Here is a 6,394-nt window from a genome sequence, read left to right as displayed (position 1 = left end):
CTCAATAACAAATTAGCATAGTTTATATACACTTGGAAAACAAAGGCTCCCATCTCCCCGTCTATTCAGTGTGCATCCTGTTCCCTTCATCACCATCTTTTTCTATTACACTTTACTGTTTTGTTATTAGCAATTATTTATTTATGGTTTTATTGGCTTTTAATGTTTGTAAGCTGCCCAGAGTTGCCTTGAAGTGAGATGGGCAGCAAACAAATCTAACAAACAAATAAAGGCACGTGATCATTGGCAAGTAATAGGCAATACGTAACCATGTATTCACATCCCTGGTACAGGATGGGCCTGAATGTGGAATCATTACAGGTAGTCCTCCAGATATGTTCGTAATGGAACCTGTCCATTATGGTCACAAGTCATGACTGCCATTAAGTGAGACGGCTTCACTTAATGACTTCCATCCCGTTCTCCCTAATGTGACTGTTAAATGAATGCATGGTTCATTAAGCAAAACACAGGGTGCCTTCAGGGTGGGGAAGACCCTTGAAGGCCTAGCACAGGCCCAGGGCCCACCTGTCCTAGGACTCCCAAGGCCTCCCCCACCAACCCAAGACACCTGTGCTCCACTTCTTTTCCCTTGGCCTGCAGGCCTTTCCCTCACCCACCAGTCCTCACAAGCTTTTCCATTCCCCACTGAATCCCCCCCACATCCTTTTGCTGTCCTCCCTGATCCCCACAGACTTTAGGCCTGATTCTCTCCTCACCAAGTCCTGCATCTTCCTCCTCACTTTCTTTCTTTTTGTAAGAGTTTTTATTGATCCCCCCCCCCATATATTCAGTAATAATTTTTCAACCAATATGCTGAGTTTACATTCACTAATACATATTTAATTCCTAATTCTTTATTCTTTCCTCTAGCCATCGATAAAATAAGTCCCAAGTTTGGTAATATTCCGTTTCTTTTTCTTTCAGTCTCATAGTCAGTCTATCCGTCTCTGCGCATTCTAGTATTTTTTTTTAATTATTTCTTCATCTGATGGTATTCCTTCATTTTTCCAGTATTGCGCAAATATAATTCTTGCTGCTGTTGTGACATGCAAAATCAAATATAAGCTTTGTTAGCCTTTTCTGGCATTATACCTAATAAAAAAAGTTTAGGTTTAAAATCTATATATTCTCCCAACATCTTTTCTAGCCAGGTATGTATCTTTTTCCAATAACTCTTTACTTTGTCATATGTCCACCAAACATGGTAATAAGTGCCTGATTTATGTTTACATTTCCAACATCTATCTAACATGTTTTTAAACATTTTTGCTAGTCTTGCTGGTGGCAAGTGCCATCTATAGAACATTTTATATAATTTTGTTTGTAGGAAGTTAACATTGTCAGTTTGTAATTTCTTTCCCATAAATTTTGCCATTTTTCTAATTCTATATTATATCCAAAATTTTTCACCATCTTATCATTGTTTCTTTAACTTGTTCACTTTCCATTTTCAAAGTTAATAGAAAATTATACATTTTTTCCATATATTTTATTGATTTTTTAAAACATAAATCACTTAATAGTTGATAAACAGTGTTTGCTGGGTTTACATTTGTAAAGAAAAATAATTAACAATTGGTTTCTATAATCCATAATCCACATAGTACATTTAGTTGATTTTCCCCTTTCCCCAAAATGTCTTCTCTGCAAACCTTGAAATAATACAGTTCTTATTATTTTGATAAATAACAGTTACATATATGATTTTTCCCCAATGCTCCTAGAAATAATGATCACATCAATCTAATATTTCTTTTCTATCTAATCATTCTGGTTGCCTCATCTTATACCCTGTTACAGTCCTTATTTAGATTTGTTTCTCCCATAAAGTTCAAAGTATTCTTGCTGGTTAAGATTTTCTCAACTGTTAATACATTTAAAGATTTAAATCCATTTTTCCCATATAAACCATCTCAACACTTTTACATTTCTTAAAGAATAGGTAAAACAGTAGAGAAAAGAAAAAGAGAGCAAGAGTAAAGAAACATAAAAAGTAAAATACTACTTAAAATATATATTCCTCCTAAGCTTATATTCATTCCCAAAATTTCTCATTCTTTTTAACCATGATTAAAAATCTATTTAATCTTTAAATATTCCATTTAATGTGTCTAGTGATCTAATCCTTTAATTATTATTCAAAACATTTTTTCTTTTTTATACATTATAATTTCTCTATGGAAATCATAGCTGTCATAATCTTCATCCACCACTAGGTGTCAGCATCTATTTAGTTTTCTTCTTTTTTTTCCAAACAATTTTTATTGGTTTTCCATTTTACACCAACAGAAGCTTAAGAGCCAACTTGGGGATATGGTGATCAATTACAAAAAGAAAACAATAGCATTATAAATATACAGTTCACACAATATTTCTTAAACTTTCCCTCTCTATCTATCTGTAATATTATAATCAAATTGGTTCAAATAAAATCATTCATTAATATTTCTAAATATAAATTCTCTTAATCAATCAAAACTTTCAACCGCTCAGTGTCTATTCCATACAAATCTATAATTTCTCACATATTTAAATTTAAACTGAAACTCCATTTATTTAAAATATATTATAATCTCATTAATACATTTCTAAAACAAATTTTCATTTATACTGCTATATATGAATTTCATAAATCAATAAATGTTTAGCAGAGCTCATTATCTATCCCAAGAATCCTGTTTTACACTTTATTAATTTTTCAAATGTTAAAATTTAAACTAACCTATATATTTACTATTCAGATACCCCATGTTTCTCTTATTTAAATCTATTCTTTTTCAATAATTCTCCAATTAATTCCATATCATTCGAGAAAAAAAAAAAATTAAAATAACAAGGAACAAAGAATAAAGAGCAAAGAAGAAAGAAAAAGAAGAGAGAAAAGAAACATGTTCTTGCTACATTTCAGTATTAAATTCTAATTCATTTCATAATAGCCTCTCTTTTTAACAAAATCCAAATCCAAAACAATCCAAGTCGCTATAAAACCTTTATCATCCATAATTATCATCTCAAATTTAATATTTATATCTTATTCTGGGTTTCTTCTTATTCCAAATAGGTTTCCATAGTCGAGTCTCTAGTTCCGCAGATAGCTCTCCCATTCTTTCCTGCCACACTGTACACAGCAACAAGTCTCCCATTGTCCGTTTTATTAGGCTGATTTAAGAATTACAGCTATTCTGAATAACTCGTGACAGAACATCATTTCCTATCTTTTTTAAAGTTGTATAAACTTTAATTGAAATCATTTTTTAATATAGTACTCTTTAATCAAATTTGCTCTTCTTCCAATAGTTTTTCCTCTATTGGAAAATCAAATGGTGTCTGCAAATCAGCTTGTCCTTCTGAAGTAAGCTCCTCCATTTCCTTATTATAGATCATTTGTCCATTAATATCAACACTTCTTTCCAATATCAATTGATAATCCAACTGTACATTTGCTTCTTCCATCTCAGTGGACTGAAAACAAGTCTCTTGGATATAAACTGCTGTTTCACTTAAACCTTGTGCTTTGCTTTGTCAATGCAGAGAGATCTCCTTACTGCAGGCAATTATCATCTCCGTGTTTTCCCAGATTTTGTCCAAAATATACTTATAAATAGAATCTGAACACGTTTCCTTCATTTTTATTATATTTGAGGACATTATCTTTTTGGGGGGAGATTATATTTACCAGCAATCAATCAATATCCATCTTCTCCCAAGTTCCTTAGTCTCTTTCCTTTGTACAAATTGCAAGAGAAGAAAATAGCAAAAGTAATATGTAATTTCAACACAAAATGTCCCCCAAAGAGTTATCAAAATTAATTAACTATTCAGTCTTTTTGGACACCATAAAAAAATAAAAACAAACAATATTCTCCAAGTACATAGCATGTTAAGTCTCAATAAGAAATTTCCTTGCAGCTCCCAAATAGCCAAAAATAAAATCAGCCCTCAAAACAAAAATAGATTTAAACTTTTTCTTAGGCTTTTCTTTCCCCATTTAAAACGCCACTTCAACAAAAAGGGAAATGAATAATAATAATACAAACTTTTCACAGGAAAAAAAAGAAAATAAAGGTTAAAAAAAAGTCTCACTGAATCTTCCACGGTGGGTCTGTTGCTTAGATGATCTTATGGCTTACGGTTGGCACAGTTAAATGATAGGCCATTTTATTGGTCGATCTTTACCCTGTCGGCCCAAAGGAGATATTCGGTGCACAGAGGACGCCGCTCCTCTTCAACAATCCGAAAGGCCTCCTCAATGGTAGACGCTCCTCTAGAGCATCTTTTCGACCCTCTAAGGCAGCGGTTCTCAACCTGTGGGTCGTGACCCTTTTGGGGGTTGAATGACCCTTTCACAGGGGTCGCCTAAGATCATCGGAAAACACATATTTCCGATGATCTTAGGAACCGAGACACCGCTCCGCATCCATCTCTGCATGGCCTCCTCCGCCATTTGCAGAGAGAGAGACAGACAGGCACTTTCGCTTCCCTTCTCTCTCTCAGGCGGACTTACCTCCTGCAGGGCTCCTGATTGGCCCTGCGCCCAGGTGCCCCACACCCTCTGGGAGAACCGCGGCCAGGGCCTCGTGGCCTTGGAGCTGCCCGGGGAAGCCCCGGGATCCCTGCTGAGAGCGGCCCACTGGAGACTCCACTGAGCGAGCTAGCCCTCCTGCAAGCCGTGACCCAAGGGAGACCAGTTCCCGCGATCCCCAGCCAGCCTAACCATTGGACCCGCTGGCAAGGAAGACGCGCTGGAGTCCAGGCTGCCGGGAAGGAAGGAGATTCAGCAAAGGTAGGAGAGGAGAGCCACCTCCTGGGGCCCAGCGCTGACGGCGGCTTCCTTACCATCCTCTTCCTCCTCCCGTTCTTCCTCATACTACCCCCAAGGCAGCTCGGGCAGGTGCCGGGACAAAAGGGGTGCCTGGGGGGGAGCAGCCTGGCTGGCAGAGGGGTTGGCAGGGGCCACGTGGCACCAGCCCCCCTGTGGCTCCATCGGATGGGCGGAGGGTGAGGCCGGACAGCGCGGAGTCCTGACTGGAGAGGCAGCGGCAGTTTTCTTGCCCTTCTCCTCTCCTTCTTCCTCCTGCTGTCCCCAAGATATCTCGGGCAGGCACCGTGAGGAAGAGGGGTGCCTGGGGGGAGCAGCCAGGCTGATGGAGGAGTTGGCGGGCCACGCGGCTCCAGTCCCCACCGCGGCTCCATTGATGGATGGAGGACGAGGCTGGGCAGCGCGGAATCCTAGCTGGGGCAGTGGCGGTGGTTTTCTCAGCCTTCTCCTCTCCTTCTTCTTCCTGCTGCCCCCAAGGCAGCTCGGGCGGGTGCTGGGAAGAAGGGTGCCTGGGGGAGCAGCTGGGCTGGCGGAGGGGCTGGTGGGCCACACAGCTCTAGTCCCCACCGCAGCTCCATCGATGGATGATGAGGCTGGGTAGCGTGGAACCCCAGTGGGGGCGGTGGCCAGGCCGGGGGTGGTGGGGACCCCCAACGAAACAGCAGTGGCCACTGCCACCAGAGCTGCTGCCTCCCGTCCTGCTCCCCCTCTCTGCCCGTTCGGCTGAGGACACGGCGGAGGCTGGGCTGGGGGTGGCGGGGACCCCCGATGATGCTGCCATAAGAGAGAGAAAGAGAGAGAGGAAAGAGAGAAACAGAGGAAAAGAGAGAGGAAAGAGAGAGAGGAAAGAGAGAAAGGGAGGAAACAGAGAAAGAGAAAGAGAGAGGAAAGAGAAAAAGAGAGGAAAGAGAGAAAGAAATGGGGAAAGAGAAAAAGAGGAAAGAGGGAAAGAGAGGAAAGAGGGAAAGAGGAAAGAGGGAGAGAGAGGAGAGAGGAAAGAGTGAGAAAGAGAAAAGAGAGGAAAGAGAAAGAGAGAAAGAGGAAAGAAAGAGGAAAGAGAAAGAGAGATAGAAAAGAGAAACAGGAAAAGAGAGAGGAAAGAGAGAGAGAAAAAGAGAGGAAAGAGAGAAAGAGGAAAGAAAGAAGAGAGGAGAGAGAGGAAAGAGAGGAAAGAAAGAGAGAGAGAGCGGAAAGAGAGAAAGAGGGAGAGGAATGGCGCTTCTTCAACCAGGCTGGACGGAGCCGGCGGAGTGGCATACCTGCCCCCCTCCCTGGCCAGCTGGATGGGGGTTGGAGGTCACCACAACATGAGGAACTGTATTAAAGGGTCGCGGCATTAGGAAGGTTGAGAACCACTGCTCTAAGGGGTCTACCGGAAGGGGAAACTCGATCGGCAAAGGGACAACTCCTTTCGCTCGACTGCACCGCCACAAACTGGAACTGGAAGCCTATTTAGTTTTCAATATGAACAATGGTCTTTAAAACGAGAGTCTTAACCATTCAACAATCTTAAACTTGTCCAAAGTTAAATTTTAGCTTTCAAGTTTATAAATTTATTTCACTACTATATAT

Source organism: Crotalus tigris, unplaced genomic scaffold (assembly GCF_016545835.1).
Source record: "Crotalus tigris isolate CLP2741 ecotype Arizona unplaced genomic scaffold, ASM1654583v1 scf7180000017663.5292952, whole genome shotgun sequence".
Classification (NCBI taxonomy): domain Eukaryota; kingdom Metazoa; phylum Chordata; class Lepidosauria; order Squamata; family Viperidae; genus Crotalus; species Crotalus tigris.
Note: the sequence above shows the minus strand (reverse complement) of the source record.